This window comes from Ixodes scapularis, unplaced genomic scaffold, assembly GCF_016920785.2.
Source record: "Ixodes scapularis isolate PalLabHiFi unplaced genomic scaffold, ASM1692078v2 PGA_scaffold2__306_contigs__length_199485367, whole genome shotgun sequence".
In the NCBI taxonomy this organism is placed as follows: domain Eukaryota; kingdom Metazoa; phylum Arthropoda; class Arachnida; order Ixodida; family Ixodidae; genus Ixodes; species Ixodes scapularis.
This window is the reverse complement of record NW_024609857.1, coordinates 143,456,610-143,476,479: the sequence shown is the minus strand read 5'-3', so window position 1 is coordinate 143,476,479 and position 19,870 is coordinate 143,456,610.

The window sequence follows — 19,870 nt, the reverse complement described above, 5'->3', positions numbered from 1 at the left end:
GTGCGCCTTCTGTGACGGAGGCGCGCGGTGGCCGCAACGTCGCGTCGCCTGCCCCACGGTCACGGCCGGGTTGCCGGCGCGCCGGCTGGACGCGACTCCGAGGCGCCAATTGCCCGGGTTTCTCGGGCTTCGTGCAGGACGCTGTGCTCCCCCCCCCCCCCCCCCCCCTTGACTGTTGTTTACTCATGTTTCTTTTTTACGTTATTATGGCCGAACGCATGGGTACTCAGAGTGAGGCAAGAATTTCTTGTAAAACAAAAATAATATATCTGATAACCAACTTTTTACAATTCAATTCTGAAACACTTCTTATCGTTGGAAGGCATATGACACATATCGCGATGATTCAAGCCCGTAATGAACTCTTACAATGGCGTAGCAGACGGCAAGATTGATTAGCGGGTCGTTGAAGTGCGCTAATGCGTTGAATGAACATTTGCTAACTGGGCGACAAAGAATCTGTCTCGAACCGATGGTTACAGAAAGGCCGCGGGTTTGCTAATTACGCAACATAAATTATAATATCTCTTGTGAATGTGCAACTAAATGACCGGAGAAACCGTTTTGTCATCATTTCCGCGAGTTATAAAAAAAAAAATAAAAAATACCACTCAACTTCAACTTCCCGAATGTGCTGCTAACTTCCGGGAACTAAATGCGCGGAACAATGCTAAATATTGTATTTAAAAACACCGCCAAGTTCGATTTTGATAGGGGCGGACATTGTGCCCGGGAAAACACCTTCGATATTTTGTTTTACAATTAGAATAGGATTCAGGCAATGTTGACAAAGTCATGACCTGTACTGACGCTTGTGTGCCGAACAAATCCCTTAATACCCCGCTAGTATTTCTACCCGTGGCGACACCTCGAAAAGGCGAGAAGACCGATTTTCCGTGACGTTCAAGCGTACCATCAGAGTAGGCTCGTAAAGGCCGGTTCACACATCTGCGTTCCGAGCTACAGGAACGACAGAAACGACACGAACGACATGACACCGGGACAACCGTGACACATGATTGCTTGACAAAGCTGCTCATTGCATTATCTGTCACGCTCTGTAATACGAACATAATCGTCCCCTTTGGCATGTCGTTCGTGTTGTTTTTGTGGTTTCTGTCGCTCGAAACGCAGATTTGTGAACCGGGCTTGGGATAATAGACCGACCTCATCGCCAGTTTCGCAATGCCTCCTCTGTCGCAATGAATTCCGGGAACTGTGGTCTTTCCGCACGAGGGTAAACGCCACGGTAGTGCACGAGACGAGCCGTCTCGTGCACTACCGCTGCCTCCTGTGAAGGGGTCCACATCACAAGATCGAATGACATTTTAGCGAACGGCGACATTTGAGCGAATGGTCGTTTTAGCGAATAACGGGGGCACGCGTTAACCCATCCGTCGCGCTGCGCTTTACGCCGCTTTGCGGCGACAGTCTACGGCAACTCATTACAAAAATGTGAACTCACTTGGCCCACCAACAAAACGCCGCTTCGCGGCGTCCGACTATTCGCTAAAGTGTCGTTCGATGAAACGTGGGCGTTCGCTAAAACGTCATTCGATCAAGTGAGTGCCTCCCGATAACTGGGCTAGTTGGTAGTTAGACATTTGAACGGTATTAGCGCACACGTATGAAGAATGTCTCTTTTCTCTTCTTCATACGTGTGCGCTAATACCGTTCAAATGCCCTATGGCAAAGACGAAGTAGACGATTGAGGAGTTTCAGCGACGATGTCACCGCCCTGGCGGCCGGTCGCCGAAAGAGAAAGAGGGGGATAGGTTAGCTGGGCGTTGGCTTTGTGCAAATGCATTGGCCGCGAACATAGGCTTATAAACTTCAGCAGCAAGAATATTACGCGGCTCTAGTGTTCCGGTACGAGCAACAGAGCTGACACGATCTGCTACGACTAGCTACGACCACCCGCCGCAGCGATGCAGGCGTCGAAGGAGCGCAACCTGTGTACTACGCAGTCAGTCGCCGTCGCCCGACGCAGATCGTTTGGCATTCAGGGCTTTCCGCCCCGGATTCTTCGCTTGTTCTTGGAACCGAGTATTATTTCCTGTGCTTTTGTATGTGCTCAGTGGTTGGATATGAACCTCATAGAGCAGTTCTTTAGACTCAACAGCGACTCGAAGTTGACGGCGGAGGGGCTTGCAGCAACGCTTTCGTTTGGTGCACGGGTGTGACGACTACACGGGTACATTATAAGATACCTGCTAGCATGGCGGGCCATAGTCGCTTTATGTTGACACGATTTTAAGTTTAAGTACTCCGTGCAAAGGCGAATCTATCGCGTTTCTAATCCACCTTTGTTTTTGTTGTTTTTATCACGCACGACCGACTACTAAGCAAATGCTTCTGTACCGATCACGGAGTGAATGTCTTCGGCCTTACATTGCGGAACGCCCAATAAAAAGTAATGTTCGTTCTACGAGAAAACTTCCCTTTCGAGGGTCCTTCTTTGATTGATTGATAATTTCACCCGTATCTAGGTGCTTTAATCAACACAATCGATTAGGTTTGCTTCCCTAGTTAAGACATTTTGCTGCCACACGCGGCACTAATGCTTGGCACGATGTATGCCACTGGTGGTATTGTGAACTGGTTTACTTCCAAAGCTAAAAGTGTAACAGGTGGGACCATTCAGTTTGCTAAAATTGTGATGATATGGGAATTTCGTTGCATAACTAGCGTTTTATGTTTAAGATTGATAAGAAACATCCTCATGTGATGATGCATGTGTACAGCATAAGCTTTCCAGATCCAGAATCTGTGTGCTGGTGGCTACAGCCTCAAGGTTTTTAATGGACCAAATGGGTGATTACATGGCGATAATGCGGTGGAAAACTGCCCATTGACTCGGTGAGTTTTGATTGTGACCATTGGTGTGCGGTTGGCAAATTAGGTAATGGCACACCTTTTCCCTGACCATCTGGATTTAAGGAACTTCGTGTCTAGGTGTGCTTAAATATGTTTATTTCAAGGTTCAGTTGACCCCTCTGCATCATTACAGGAAGGCAGTCTCAAGCCGCAACAAACAGTAGTGAATATACAATGCATAATAACAGGCAGTGTCCAGGCGCTTATTCCGCAGAAGCCAATTTGAGCCTAAAAATGTTTTTTTTTAGATAGTTTTCATTTGGTGTAAAATCCGCAGGGCCTGGTTTCCGCCACCAGTGCATAGTCCACCAAGCTGGTGCATTGTATCTTCGTGCTTTTTTCCTAGGTGGCATTTTCTTCGCAAGTTCTTCGGCGAATGCTATTGAGCCTGAAGAACTGCTCTTGAGGCCCATATCCAGTCACTGAGCACAGACACAAGCACAGAAAATAACACTTGGTTCCAAGTACAAACGAAGCACCTGGGCGGAGAGCCGTGAATGCCAAACGAGCAGCGTCGGGTGACGGCGACTGACTGTGGTGCACCCCTTCGACGCCTGCATCGCTGCGGTGTCTGGTCGTAGCTAGTCGTAGCGAGATGATCTTCACTTCAAGCAAGAAATCTTGCCATACCCTAGTCATGATATGGGTGCAAGTGTTCGACGACGTGGGCTCTCTCACGCTGGTGCAGTTGTCATCAAGAAAGGTACATATCAACAATGTTTGGCGTTTGAGGCTGAAGCTATGACGCATACTTTATCTAAACATAAATTTATCGGTCTGCGGCTACAAACATTTTCGTTGACGTTGCTTAGATGATGTAACCATTCAGGCCTCGCATTAAATGGTGTTGCGAACTCTTCGGTTGTGTATGAAAACCTATTTTTTCCCTAATAAAATACATTTTCAAAAGGACACGCGCCTTCTGCTGATACATATCTTTCAAATTACAATGCAGAGTCAAAAGAAAAATTAACTGTGTACACCTACCACTTAGCATAAGCACCTTTTGCCATTCCATTCTTGAGCACGCTCAAATATCAGCTTAGGTTGCTCTTGTTTCAGAAGCTTTGCCCTCTTTTGTAAAAAGAAAAAAAGTTAAAAAAGCTTTACCTTTGTTCTCCTTCTGGCATTTAATACAGACTTGTTTATTTTGCAGATCACACACAGCAGATATCACCGTGGTACATACAACTAGAACGGCCGATGAGACTATTACTATTACAATAAAGCTTTCCACAAGAGCCAAAAGGAGGCTTGTAAGGGTGCACAAGCACATCGAAATGAGATTGGCGCTTCCGGGGCTTGTTTACATTATGCATAAAAACAGGACGATCGGCGACCAGCTGATCGCAATATAACACCAAGGATAAAGATAGTTTTAGATAAAGTACGCCTCGTAGTTTCAACGCGCCAACATTGTTGATATGTACCTTTCTTTGGACCCCCCACATTCGGTTCAACTTGATGACAACTGCACCAGCCTGAGAGCTCACGTCGAACACTTGCACACATATCTTGACTATGGTAAGATATCTTGCCTTTGACTGACTTGAACACTTCATTTGTAGCATCACGGTAGGTCTTGGTTGAAGCGATAATCGTCTCGCACACGTAAACGAACAGAGAACAGCACGCTTCGTTTAATTTATACGCTACCGGTCTACGGGCGTCGCAAATCTATCCCCTCTTTTCCGCCATGTTGGATCGATCGGAGCGCCCCCTATATTCGCTCAAACTCCTCATGCTCCGACTCTATAACAATGCAAATACCTCGTTCATTGGACTTTTAAAGACTACCGAAACCGACAAATTAACCTGTACGTCACTACCTATTTCGGAACACTTCCGAGACGAGAATGCAAAACGTCAGTTTTGGAATTTCGCGTGCATTACTGGGCACAAAATAAGTCTCACATGATGCTAAAGAAAAGATGAGCGGTATACTAAGCCACCACTGCGTCGAGAAAAACTCCTTTTAGAAAAAAGTTTGGAATGATTCAGCATCTCGCGAGCGTCAAGTGTGCACGCGGCCAAAAGCACGACAGAAAGCAACAATTACGTCCGACCGTCTGGCTGCCGAGCGCCTAGCCTCAGCTTCCGCCCCCCCCCCCCCCCCCCCCCATATAGGGCACGCTCCTTACGTAAACAAATATCCGCTAGACAGGCCGAGCACGCGGCCAAACGGCCATACGTGTGCAAAAGGCCGCCGCGCCGCACGCACCACTCCAGCAACGTAAGCGACGTAAGCGCACAGCCAACACCACGCACAGCACACTGCACTGCATGCGTACAAAGAGTGAGGAGCATTTGCGCTTGCGCCACCTGCGCCCTGTCCGAAGCGGACACCGTAGTGCGCTGCGAACACGCGAAGAACGCATGACTTCGAGTAGCCAACGCCGCGTCGATGAAAGAGAGAAAGAGAAATGTCGTCTAGACGTATGAGTAAAACAAAACGAACAAAAAAAAAAGTGCCGACGAAATGTAGTAATATGGTGGCTGAGTAATAAGCTCTGTCGAGCATCGAATGTCGAAGAAACGATCTTCGGATGACACATCGATGAAACAAATGTCGAAGAAACGATCTGCCGATGAAACATCGCAGTGTCGATGAAACAATCTGTCTATTGGCGAATTCGCGTGGTCGCCTCTCTCCTCTGACCTCGATTCAGCAGAGCGCCCCCTCCTCTCCGCCAGAGCTACTCGGGATCCTTTTCAGCCGATCACAACTGCTGGCTTCAGAGCGCTCCGAGATTCTCAGAGCAGTCACGGAATTCATATTTCTTGACATTGGTAATGCGTTAAAAACAACACGATCTTACAGCGTACGGTGGACGACTGAGCAAATTTTACGCTCGCAACGTGATGAAATAAGTGGTGGAACGTAAATTAATTTACGCATCAACATTAAAAAAAAAAAAAAGAAGAAGAAAACGGCAGTATGCGAATTGATTTTCGCAGAACGGAACGAAAGCCAACGCTTGGAAAGAGTTGTCAACTCATCGCGTTTTCGTCAGTGAACGCGCTGCGATAGCGGTCATGCGTGCGACAGAACAGGCAAATATAAAATGGTTAATAAACCGCATTTTTGCCACGGCGAAATATCGTGCAAGCATCGCCATGTGGCCAAAATCACAGTGCATTATATTCGGCTTTCCCTTTGTTTTAGAACACAAACCTTTGAACGCACTTTTACCAAACCTGAAAATGTCTTGAAGCGACCACAAAACCCGGTAAAACAGCGGCGAGCCCTGCGAGCTGTTTCTTCGTCGGTTAGGCTTAGCGGATTCACCGCCGTGAGATGAACGATCTCGTGAAAGCACAGGGAATACTTCACACGTAGACTTTTTCTGTTACGGTCGCAAAGGAATGTCGTCCCGTCCGTCGTAATCCTCGCACCGTCGAATTCACATCACAAGCACTTCGTAGAACCACATTTCAACCGCCGTCATGCCGTGCCCCGCACACCACCACCGAACCACAGACCACTGCCGGCCATCGTCAACAAAACCACGTGATCCCCGTCCAAGTACCACGTGACGCCTGCGCCACTCCGCACTCCGACGGCTACACACGGAGTGCCAAAGAGCGCTCTGAGAGGGAGAGGCGTCCTCGGAATGAACCACCCGATCAGGCCGCAGCACTCTCTTTCAACCACCCGATCACGCGCGCTCTGGAAAGAGCGCTCGAGAGCGCGCAGAAAGAACCACGCGAATTCGCCATATGAAACCTTGTTCGACGAACGGATTGCCCATTATAAAACTGCCCGTCAAGAATGACGCGGCTTGTCACACGAAAAGTGGCGCGCCCTACATGATCGAGAGCGCGACAAAGAACCACATGGGGACGGCCGCAAACCACCAAACCACTCCAAAAAACCAAGCAAAGTCATGCCAAAGTCAAACCAATCCAAACGAAATCAATTCAAGGATGGCTGCATGTATCAAGATAATAAATGCTGACAGTATTTTATAAAGGCCGAGATGACTGAAAAACAATGCCGGCCGATGATTCTCCCTAAATCGCAGCCTACTCCGGCAAGCACGGTCGATCAACAAAAGCAGAAGCAACTCGAATGAGAAGAAAACTCGGCCACCGCGGCCTCTGTTCATAAAATAGCATGACTGACAGACACCACTGTCAACAGGGATTATGGTGAGATTTCAAAACGTCGTCACGTGAAACCACCCTACCTAATATAAGCGTTCTCTCCCCCCCCCCCCACCCTTCCCCCCCGCCCCCCCCCCCCCGCCACACACACACACACACACACAAAAAAAATGTGTCGATGCCATATGTTTACTATATGTACATTCTGCATGAACTTCCGTAAAAGTACCTGTGGGTGCCACAAAAAAAAAAAGAAACGGAGGTGATATATGTGGTAATTGTTTATCTGTGTACGAATGAGCGAGGTATGCACAGCGAGGCGATGTTCTAATCACTGCGACGTTGTCTGTGTAACCTGTCGGAAGGCGCGTTTCTGTTTTTCCGCCACCCTTGTCAGCAGGCGAAAGTTAAACGCACCCACCTTCGTCAGCTTGCATTTAGTTTCTTTCGTAATTCATCCAGGTTTACGAAATTTGGTAGAAATGTGCGGAGCATAAATATTAACATAGTACATTTCTTTCAAATTGGATTAGTGGCTCAGAAGTGGCGACTCACGCGAAGACAAACCAAAGGCTTGAGAGAAACAAAAGAAAAGCACAAAGAGAGCAACCGGCAAGCGTGATCACCTGTGAGTGTGAGGACCTGTGAGTGTGATGAGCGTGAAGACCTGTGAGAGGACCGTGAGGACCTGTGTGAGTGTGAGGACCGCGAGGACCTGCGAGTGTGAGGACCGTGAGGAGCTGTGAGTGTGATGAGCATGATAACCTGTGAGTGTGAGGACCGTGAGGAGCTGAGAGTGAGTGCCGTGAGGACCGTGATGACCTGTGAGTATGAGGACCGTGAGGATCTGTGAGTGTGAAGACCTGTGAGTGTGAGGACCGTGAGGAACTGTGGGTGTGATGACCTGTGAGTCTGATGATTCGTGATAGCCTGTGAGCGTGATGACCGTGATGATCTGTGAGCGTGACGACCATGGTGATGACGGCGAGTGAGTTTTGGTTTTGCGTTGAACCGTGAGGGTGAGTCCGGGAGATGATCCTATTTTGAATAAATCGTGATCGTGAGTGGGCGTGAGTTCTGATTGAGGAAAAAATGGTGATCGTGAGTTTGAGTGAGGACAGCTTAAAATGCCGACCTATGGCCGCTGGACAAAAAGCAAATGCCGAACTCACAGGGATAAATCACTTGAGCAAACTATTTAAAATCGGGCGGTAACTTGCGCCACCTATCGAGATTTCTAGCAGCCAGTATTTAGAAAAAAGGCGAGTCTGTTAACACTGCGAACGACCACGACTAGAGAGCAACCCTACATACAACGCAGGCAAACCAGTACCACATGTTACACAGCACCGACATCTACACAAACACAACAACGACACTACGCCCGACACTTCCTACTCCATATACATTTCTCCCCGCGGCGCATATAAGCTTGACATGTGCGAGTGAGCTCTTTGGTCGCTGACCATTACAGATTTATAGAAGAATACACAAAACACGGCACAATGGACAGCCGTGTGTTAGAACTGTTTGCATTTAAGAAGTATGGAGGCAAAATCTATAATGTTAGTCCGTTGCAATAAATATCGATACGTTAACAATAAATCTTAAACCGGTCATGAAAAAGTTCAAACTTTTGTTATTTTCTTGCTTGACCAGTGTTATGAGCATTCCGACTAGCTTGAATCAGATAGAAAAACAAATTATTGGGATTCTGTCATTACGTATACAATAATAAATGAAAATGATCCTTCCGCAAAGCATTTTTTATATGTTTTTGTGAAGGACATCCGCCCAACACTTCACTTCCGCTAGTTGCAGTACGGGAGCAGACGCCTTCACTATAGGGGCGTTTTGATGCAGTTTGTTGTCGTATGTCGTGTCGGTGTCGAGTGGAGCGGTGGGGCTCATGAGTTTGTGACCGGTGTTATTCGTAAACACTGGTGTGAGGCGCTGATGCGTCTTCTTTTTTATACTGCCACCACCCCGAACTTTGAAGATACACGGGCCCGTAGCACTGCATTATGCTGAATCGCGAGCTCCTTCTCTGTTGACGTCGCTTTCCTGGTACCACTCGTGGATACTGCAAGTGTTTAAACAGTGTGCGCCGTCTCGCCTACATCCCCGGTGACGTACTCGACCTGTTGAAACTTATTGCTTCCGTCATTTTGGAGTACGCAAGGCAGTTATCTCGTTGGTGTGGTTTCGGTTGTAAAGCAAGGCAAAACGCTCGTAGTTCCCGCCCTCAGTACACGTTGGACATCTTCCACACTTTGACACCGGATAACTGAATGAACGAGGATTTACATTCACTTCCGAGGTTACTCTCGCCCTTCCTCACCGTTGAGCAGAAGGATGAGCTGGCGACAAGCTGCGGATGAAAGGCTTGAGCATCAACAGCCCAAGCGCACTCGGTGCCGATGCGGGCGACGCGGGTTTCTGTCAACCGGGAGGCCTGCACAAACCGTTATCGTTCCCGCTCTTCGTCATGACACGGTGTTGCAGAGAGCACACTCTAAAAAAAAAAGGAGTCGACAAGTGTCGACTCGACTCTTTTTGGAGAGTATCTGCGTTGTCGCAAACCACACTCTCTATTGAGAGTAACGGTTACTCTTCAACGACGAGAGTCAGTTTAACTCTGCCATGCGAGTGTTCACTTAACTCTTCTATAAAGAGTCATGCCAATACTTTTGCCAGAGTCAGCACTACTCTTTCGATGTGTAAGTGTGAGAGTTAATTTCACTCCTTTGTGTAGAGTAACTATAACTCCATAAAAAGTGTTGTCTAAACTCTTTGACGAGAATTAATATCACTCCTTTGTGTAGAGTGACTATAACTCTATCAAAAGTATTGCCTAAACTCCTTGTTAACGAGTTAAGGAGGCTCTCCAAGCAGAGTTACCTTCACTCCTCATGTAGAGTAACTTCAACTCTGTATTCAAGAGTTACGCGTACTCACCAGGAAGAGTTACCTTCACTCCATCGTGTAGAGTAACTACAGCTCCATTAGAAGTGTGGCCTAAACTCTGTACTTAAGAGTTAAACATACTCTCCCTGAAGAGTTGATTTCACTTTTTTGTGTAGAGTAACTACAACTCCATTAGAAGTGTTGCTTAAACTCTGTATTAAAGAATTAAGCATGCTCTCTAGGAAGAGTTGTGATGACCATTTTGAGGAGAGTAAATAAAACTCCATTCGAAGTGTTGCCTACACTTCATACTAAAGAGTTAAGTATGCTCTCTAGCGAGAGTTAATGTCAAATAACAGCACACTTGAGCAGTTTGTGTGACCCCTTTTCGAAGAGTGCTTAACTCTTTAATAGAGTCAATTACTCTCCACAAAGAATTGTGTAAAGTACACCACCGTGTGCCTAAACTCTGTATAAAAGAATTAAACACACTTTTCAGGAAGGGGTCACACAAACTGCACTCAATTATACTCTTATATGTTGTTTTTGTTGTGTTGTTGAGTGCAAGTTAACCCAGTAAAAAGTAACAGAAACGCCTGAAAAGAAAATTAGAAGAACAGAAGTGTAAATTTGGCTGTTTGTTAATAAAAAGTTTGCTGGAAAAAAGTAAAAAAAGAAAAAGAAAAAAAAACTCTACTGGCAATCAGCATTTCTAGCCAGTTAAAGTGCGACCACTGTACTTTTCTTTTTGCAATTATTTTATGAATGTCAATACCTCTCTTGATTTCACTGTAATCTGGAATGTTTTTGGCCTTATTGCAGGAGTTGTTGCATACAACTAGGGACAACTCAAGTATTTTGCAATGAACAGTAGCCCTAAAATCTAAAATCGGCTATGTACATGTTTACAAGATGGTTGCATAGGAAATGTGGAACGGCACATAGATAATGAGCCTGTACAGAGGCTACAGGTCTTCATGAAAAGTCAGCATGGAAAGAATAAAAACAGTAGAAAAAAGCTTAATAAACCAAGACTTTAATTTCAGCACATGGCAAAAAAACCAAAACTGGCACCTAAATACCCTCTGGCTAAAAGTTTCTAACTTTGATATCAGATCCAAAGCCAGGACGGACTTTATCTTGTACTTCAAACCAATGAAGTGCCCAATCACTGCGAGTGACCGGCTTGCTTTTTGACGGTAAGATATGTCGTGGACCCAGTGCAGTGCAAGAACGAGCACAGCAGGAGCCACAATATCGGTCACCTCAAAGAAGTGGTCCTCCGACACCAGAGTTATGGCACTTGAGTCCTCTTCATCACTGCGCATCACCGGGCAGGTCGATCCGTCGTGCCACTCCTCCTGTGAAGAATGAATGCATAAATGTAAAGTCAGAAATATTAAAAAAGAGTAAGCTTGCTAAGTGCCCTTAGTTAATACCAGTGCACTCATTTGCATGACAATAGACCATTTTCGAAAATCCCAGGAGCCATTCATAGAATATACTTGAATAGTTGTCTGGGACTTGCATTTTTGCCGATTGAACAAGAGTCCGAACCAAACACTTAGGCAGCACTCATGGCTAGCTCACTCAGCCGCAACCATCCAAAACCATTAGTACCCCTTCTGACATGAACACCTAAAAGAAAAATAATCCACATCTCTCTCCCTCTCTCTCTATTTTTTCCTTTGTATGCAATGGCAGCCGTAAGTGGTTGCATTTATTTATGGCATCCCCAAGCTAGCACCCGCTGCCAGTGGCATCGGGACAAGGGTGCAAGGGGAGGGGGCAGTTGCCCCCCCCCCTTTTTCCTGACATTTGAAACAATTATAGCAAACAATATGGGAGAGGGGGACAGGGTTTAGCTTCCCTGCACATCACCCCTCCACCTTCCAAACGGTAGCAATTCAGCTGGCCTCTGCCCACAGTGGTAAAAGACATAGCTCTATATTTATACAGACTTTCCCGAAGGGTAGGATGAATGCAATTTCTTAACATCTGGATTTGTCCAAGTAGACTCGTCCAAGTTTTTATAGATTAGTTAGTGTGAACAATCTATTGTGGTGGTTCAGTGCTGACTGCCGTATATTATAGTTTATTTTACAACTTTACAAAAAAAAAAAAAGCTAGCAAATGCATGTAACATCTTAGTTTGGGGAGACCATTAATTAAAAGTAATTTCAACTCTACAAGGAGCTAATTTGTCATTAAGTACATTTTAACCTTAAAAAAAAAAATTATACATACTAAAATGCACAAATTCTAAATATATATATATAAAAGTACCCCAACCCAAGAACACACAGGTTTTGATTCGCAAGAGTTAAAATAATTGATAAATGTGCCACATGTCAAAACAAAGAATGCATCGTGGCATGCCTAAGCTCCGCCACAACCGACACTAATAGATAGTCAGCAAGCTGTTCATGTGTGCCACTTCATCATGCAGCTAGCTGCACAATAGATGTGGGCTCTAAATTTCTCGTTGCATGTGAATGAACTGGTTGCACCACTCTGAATGCATTGCATTGCAAGGTCGAATTTAGAGCTCTTTTTTTCTTTTTTTCAAATAGTAGGAAGGTGAATCTCTAAATTGCTTAGGCCTAACCTTGCAACATCATAGTGACCCTTAACCCTTCATCTAACCTTGAAGAGGCTTTGAAAAAAATATATATATATATATTTTAAGCAGTTTGGTTGGGACACGCGTGTCAAAAAATAAATTTTATGCGAAAAAAAAATAAAAATATTTAGAGCAATATTGACGGCAAAAGATTGATTTGAAATTATGCGGGCAAAGTCCATGACATCACAGAATGGTCATTTGCTCTTTCCACCTCAACGAGATGGTCATTCGTTGTTTCCACCTCAACGTAAAGGCGAAGCCGATCCACCTCTCCTCCGCACGCCCGAATGCCAAGAGAAAAGCAGTTGAAAGGAGGTGACTATTGACTTAGTTGCAAGGCACCTCGCGCCATCAATATTTCTCTAAAATAAAAAAAAAATTTTCACTTCAATTTTTTTTTTGACACGCGTGCCCCAACCAGATTTAAAAAAAAAAAAAACATTTTTTTTCCTTTCACCGGTTTTTAAGAACTGATAATTACGACCTCGCCATTTAAGTTCACACCTATATTTTTATGTTGATTTGAAAACGAACAAAAAAATGTTTTAAGGCTTACGGTATTTGCGGCACAGAAATATGTAGTCATAAATATACCCATATTGCCTCCATATCATTTACAAGTTAAAAATCAAACCGCTGGCCTTCCTCTTCAGCTCACTAGCGTCAAATGTACTACTAAATTAAGTCGAATAAATACCCTGTTATAGGAAAGAACATGACATTTGAATGAATCAAGAATTTAAAATAAATCAGTCATATAAAAAGAAATCGTCGACTAAAGACAATTACTGGCAAATACATTCACATATCGCAGTGACGTAACTGACACTCCACTCGCACCCAACAAGCCGAATCTTGGCAAATAAGGACTAACTCAACGCTCTGTGGCATTCGGCTTTGGACCTACTGGGAGGACTTTACTACAGCACACATCTACCGCCAAGAAGACAGCCATATTTTAACAGCAAAAATGAAATAAACATGACTTCGAACACAAAAGTAACCAATCATAACGTCTTTCATGAACTATTAGAATAAAAAGCACTTACAAATAGCGCTGTACAGGGCCTTTCGCCGTGGATTACACGCTGGACTTGTCAGACATTCCCGGTCCAGAGTTAGACACAGTCCAAGCTCATCGGATCCTGACAAAAAGTACATTCACTGTAAAAACAAATTCCGTCAAATTAATAGAAATTGCCAGCTAATTTTTGATGCCGGTACAATTACCGTTGTCTTCCATCATGGTCACAGCATTAACTATGTCTTACGTGCATGAGAGTAATGAGGCCCTACGGTTTTCCCCGTAACTTGACCCGTAGAAGCATGGCAGAAAACTGTAACTCTCCGTCACTGTACCGCACGTGATGCACGGATACGAGAATTGTTCCGGCATCAAAAATTAGCTGCCATGTTTTCCGTAACTTGCGACGGCGGGAATCGTTTAAATTAGCTGGCGTGTTGTTCACACCTTGAAGCAACGGCCAGAGCCTGTTGAACTGCTAGCTGCAGTGACTTAACAAAATGGACGCCTCAGTGAACAATAAATATGGCATTTTACTAATATAATTATTGTTCACTGAGACGTACGTTTTATTAGATCATTGCAGCTAGCAGTTCAACAGGCTCTAGCCGTTGCTGCAAGGTGTGGACAACACGGCAGCTAATTTTTAATGTGTGAATGATTACCGTTGTCACGCCTGACATGCAGCTCAGTGATTGAGAGTTGCAGTTTTCTGGTGCCGCAAGTTACGGAGAACACGCCAACTAATTTTTGATGCCGGAACAATTCAAATTAAATATCTAGCGCCCATAAAATGTTATTAGGTTGTGGGCCCAAGTTACTTTCAAGAGTTAACGCCAACTGCGCATCCCAGCGGTTAGCAGGTGCTTAAACAGTTAGAAATTTGAAGCAAGTGCACACAAGATACAGTACTAGGTAAAACATGTTCATACCTTTTTTTCTCAAGAAATATTTAGTGGGCCATTTCCAGCTTCCATGTAGAAGGCAATCTCTGATTTTCAGAGCCCATATGTCCATATGAAGAACTACAGATCCTGGAGAAGCAAAACAGAAAATATGGAATGTGATTAGATTATTAACAGAGTGCGATGACAGAATAAATTTCTCAATTTCTGCAAACTATGAGTTACACGTAAGCGCATTGCAAGAGCCTCAGCTGAACTCCTCGCGAGAACTAGACAGCAAAACCAACTTGAGACTTATGCTACGAACTAACAAGGGAAGTCCGAAAATGCCTTCGAAGACAAAATTGCTGCAATCAATGAGTTTCTTCAAGCATGCTGTCAGGAGTTACTTTCAAAAGTTACTGCCAACTGTGTCTCTCAGAGATAATTACACATTATGTTAGTAAGAAATTTCAAGCAAGTGCAAATAAGATGCAATACGGAGTAAAACCTGTTCATACCTTTATTCTTGGGAAAAAATTAGTGGGCCATGTCCAGCTTTTATGTGGAAGGTAATCTCTAACTTCCAGAGCAATCAAGTCCATACGGAAAACTACAGGACCTGGAAAAAAAAAGTGGAATGTGATTAGGTTCTGAACAGAATGCAATGACAAACTAAACCTCCCGATTTCAGCAAACTATGAGTTATACATAAGCGCAGTGCAGGTAACTCAGATTCATTCTGGCAGGCACTAAGCAGTGAAACCAACTTGTGACTTATGCTATGAAACCACTTTAACAAGGCAAGTTCGAAAAATACCTTTCAAAATGAAATTTCCACATTCAATGAGTTTCATCAAGCCTGCTGTCACAAGTTAATTTCAGAGGTTACTGCCAAGTGCACCTCTCAGAGATAGGTGTTTGAACACCGTGTTAGTAAGAAATTTCAAGCAAGTGCACACAAGATGCAGCACTGAGTAAAACATGCTCATATTTTTTTCTCGAAAAATAATTAGTGGGTTACGTCCAGCTTTCAAGTGGAAGGCAATGTTCGTAACTTGCACAGCAATCAAGTCTATATGAAAAACTATAGAACCTCGAAAAAAAAACAAAAAAATGTGGAATGTGGTTAGGTTCTGAACAGAATGCAATGACGAACTAAACCACCCGATACCTGCAAACTATGAGTTACACGTAAGTGCACTGCAGGTGCCAGTGTGATTCAAGAAAGCTGTAAACCCAAATGAAATTACTTGAAAGGGGCCAGGACACAGAAATTAGGCAAGTAAGAGTATTCATTACATGACAGCCCCATAGGTTACTGGACATACAGAAAACATTTCAGAATATTTAAAGTTCCAATAATTACAAAAATGTATCTTTTAATGTTTCTGATTTCTATCTGGTGACCAGGATACCTGGGTGACCGGGCGATGCCTGAACATCGAACTCTGAGAACACCAAAGCTCATTGCAAGGGACCTAATACTAGTATTTAGCGGTGCACTGTCGCGATTGCGGGTGCAAACCGCAGTTCTCCAACACCATTGTATTGTTTAAACACCAAGACCAAATGTGTAAGGAAATGAAGGAAACCTATTACATAATAAAAAACAGACCATCTTGAGTGAGCCAACCTTCACTGACTCCAACGAACAGTGAGATTCATTTTCTGGATCTTGGTTAGCATGTGGAGTGTGCAATGAAGAAGAAAGAAGTGAAAAATCCACGGTGCGCCCTATGCCCGTGCGAACATAGTGCCATCTACACATTCCAATGAAAAATCAGTTATTATTCAGCACTTATCCTATGTAGTCCTTCCTTTTTGTCCTTTTCCCTTTTGAGCTGTTTTTCACAAAGAAAATTTTTAATCCATGATAAAGTGGGAGAATCAAGATTCAGTGAGGAAAGTTTTGATATTAAATGACAGAGAGATACATGATCGAAAGCCTTAGAGTAATCAAAAAATATGGCATCATATTTGGGAGTTAGTGTTCATATTAACATGAATATCATGGGTGAACTCCGGCAACTGCCTCTAGCATGAATATCTTTTACGAAACCTGTACTGATCTTGGTAGAAAAAGTTGTTAGTAGATTCCAAAAGCGATACTACATGAGAAAATATTGGGTTCTAACAACTTGCATACAACGCTGGTTAATGATATAAGACGGTAGTTTCCCGCAGAGTGACGGTCGCCACTTTTGTAGATTGGAACGACCTTCCCAACCTTCCGCTCGTGTGGGATGCAACCAGTGGACGAATGCTGGAAAAGTAGACTGCATATTACGGCGTGCTTAGGGGTAGCCCAGTGGGCACCGCGCCCGACTGTCATGCAGAGGTCCCGGGTTTGAATTTTGGGACCGGCAGATGTTTTTATTTACTCCCAAGATGATGCTTCTGGAAAATTTGAGAAGGCCGTGGTTAATTCTATATTTTAGTACGGAATGTTCGAGTACAGAATGTTTGAGTACAGAATGTTCTAGAAAGGAAAGTGCTATAAAAGAAGCCCCGCATGGCCTTATGCAACCAGTTATCGCTTGTGCTCGACCCTGTTGCATTGAAGACACTCGACGCCTCCGACGTGCTGTTATTTCCCTCTAATTTGGGCAAAGTTCGCCCCATTAAACGTTCATTTTGTTCAGTTTTACTTTGCCTCATCACCTATTTTTGGTGACAATATTTCGCTGGTTACACCCTTGATATTTTTTAGAATTTTTGTATTAATTGAGTCGACACCAGCCAAGCTGAAAATTTTGAGGTTATCATCAATATCGCAATTTCAGACGGTGTTATAGAAATAGTGTTCATATACCTAAAATCGACATCTGGTACAAAAGGTAAGAAGGAACTATCTCCATCAGTAAAAGTAGACTAAAAGCAATTCTTCAAAACCGTAGGACATACAGCGTCCGAAATAACACTGCCATCATTGTTCATCAAGAGTATAGAACAGGATGACTGATATGAGAAAATAAGTTTCCAAAACGTTTTTTGGTTATTCTATAATATTAAAGGCAGGTCACAGTTATAAAATTTGTCTTCGAAGAAATGCATACGTTCGATACAGAGTTTGGCCCAAGAGTTATATTTGGTCCAGGCTGCCTCGACATTCGAGTTTTTGGCTATCTTTAATAGTCTTTTCTTTCTGTTGCCCTAGTTTTCAAAATCTTCCTTGTACCGGGGTTTAGTGCTGTCTAACCAAATACGAAAGCATAGAACAAAGGCAAGAATAAATTCTACCAACTTCTGTTTGGAAAGTAACTCGTTGTCATTAACTGTACAATTTAAAAAAAAATTTACAACATAATTGTCAGAAAATTTTGAGAGAGCTATGCTAAATTTGGCAATCACTGGGCCACAATACCACTAGCAGACATTAGTTGCTAGAATGACAGCAAGCTGAAGTTTTCAAATAACCAACCTGCAGCAAAAAGATGTTTGAGTGCTCCATCACGGCTGTGGTAGCGTGCCCCGAATGACCGGCATGGGATAACGGCTTTTGTAGAGGCATCGCAGCTGACGACCAATGTTGGCAGGCTCCTAATGCTCCTAACTTGAAATCCACCAGGACGGGTTTTGGGAGCCGCTGTTTCCCGTGGTTGGCTCGAAAATGATTGGTTCAGTGGCGTCCCATGGTCCGTCCAGCACATGGGCCCCGTCATTGCTGGCGATGCTCAGAAGTATAGTCTGCAACAAAAATATGTGTGAGTGCTCCATCATGGCTGTGGTAGTGTGACCCCCCCCCCCCCCCCTCTGAATTCAGCTTTTGGAGCAGGTGGTTCCGGTTCATCACCTTGTAAAAAGCGATGCAAGTACTATAGAAAACCCCGCAGTTCCTCAAAGTGCTATAAAAACTATTTTAACTGTGATTAAACACAGACAAATATTTGCAGCAAAAAGATTGTTGTTGGAAGTGTTGTAATAGAAGGGGATAGAAAGTAAAAACGCAAAACGCCTTTAAATCTCGATCCATTTACTAAATCAGTTCAGTCTTCGACAACTGCAGGGCAATAAAACTATTTCCACAGAGCGAATAAACCACACGTTGCAACATGCATTTTTCCTTAAAGGGATGGTGAACCGAAATTTGGATTTCAGAAAACAATGCAGGAGCTGTAGGTGGGACGCTAGAATACCTACGAGACTACTCGTAAGGCGATATTTTGAATTGACGGCCGTATTTTTGGAAAAAGAGGTCAAGATTGAACGAGGCCGACGAGGGACGTGGCGTCAACGTATCTGGTTTTCTCCTCTCTTCGCTCCGCCCTATCAAGGCGGCGAGGCGGGGAAGACGCGAGACCGTTCCCTTTCCTTCTCGACTCTTCTCGGAGAAACAAGACGTCAACATATCTGTCAAATGCACCTCCTTTTTTAGAAAATATGGTCGAGATATCGCTATAAGGGTTTTGGTGTTTGTAGCATCCCGTTGCACGCTTTTGCCGCCGTGTTTTGTGGAATCCAGATTTCGGTTCAGCATCCCTTTAAAATGCAAATACAGCGAGGAAGAATCGTACGAGTGTTCCTCAAGTAATTGGGGCCACTGAAACAATGATTGACACCTCACTTCCTCCCATGCAAGGCATCAATAATCGTTCCAGCCAAAGGGAAGCAACCATAAAGGAAAAGTAAAAGTTGAAAACGTTTCTCGGAAAGTGGCTACTTTTCGCTCAAGCACATATTTTAATGGTTGCTTTTACGTAGAGAAATATAAGCGAGTAACTTGGGGTTCCTTAATTTCATGAAAGGACAAAATTGTTTCCGTCTATGGCAGAGTGCTTGCTCAGCTCACCGTGGGACAGAAGTGGGTCGTGTACCTCAGTCCCATTTATTATCGAGCGGTAACATATCATATCCGCTGAAAGTATTTAATAAATCATAGTGGCAAAAGCAGGTGGCACGTCTTCGTCTGCTTCCAGCCAGCATCTAATGATGTCGGTGGCGCCATCCTGCGGTACGTTATGCAAGCACGGTCGTCGTTCGCCTCGGTAGGCCTACCGCGAAACGAACGAACCACTGGTCTCTATGGCAATTGCCGGATCACGCATTCCCACTTCCTCGCTGCAGCGCGAGTGCGGCCACCGAACAACCATCTTGCACGTCAAAAAATTGTTTTTGGAACGTGGCGGAGGCTGGCGGCAGCGAGCTGAAGACGTTTTCAACTTGTTTGTCGTCATTTGCCAAAGAAGTTCTTTAAAACCCTGTGTAAGCCGTGAAACTTGCCGTTGAGAGAACGTGGACATTTTTACGGCAGCAGAGTGCCACAGGAAAAAGGCATAACTGGTCGAAAGCAAGTTTCACCGGTCTAGCGGCGTGATCAAAGCTTCCCTGGCCCAGAAAAGTGCTGTGTCTCTGTGCCTTCCCATGCTCAGATAACTATCAGGAATCAATGTGTAAATGTGCTTTGCGAGTGCAATGTACATGAAGCCATATGTGCTTCTGGAG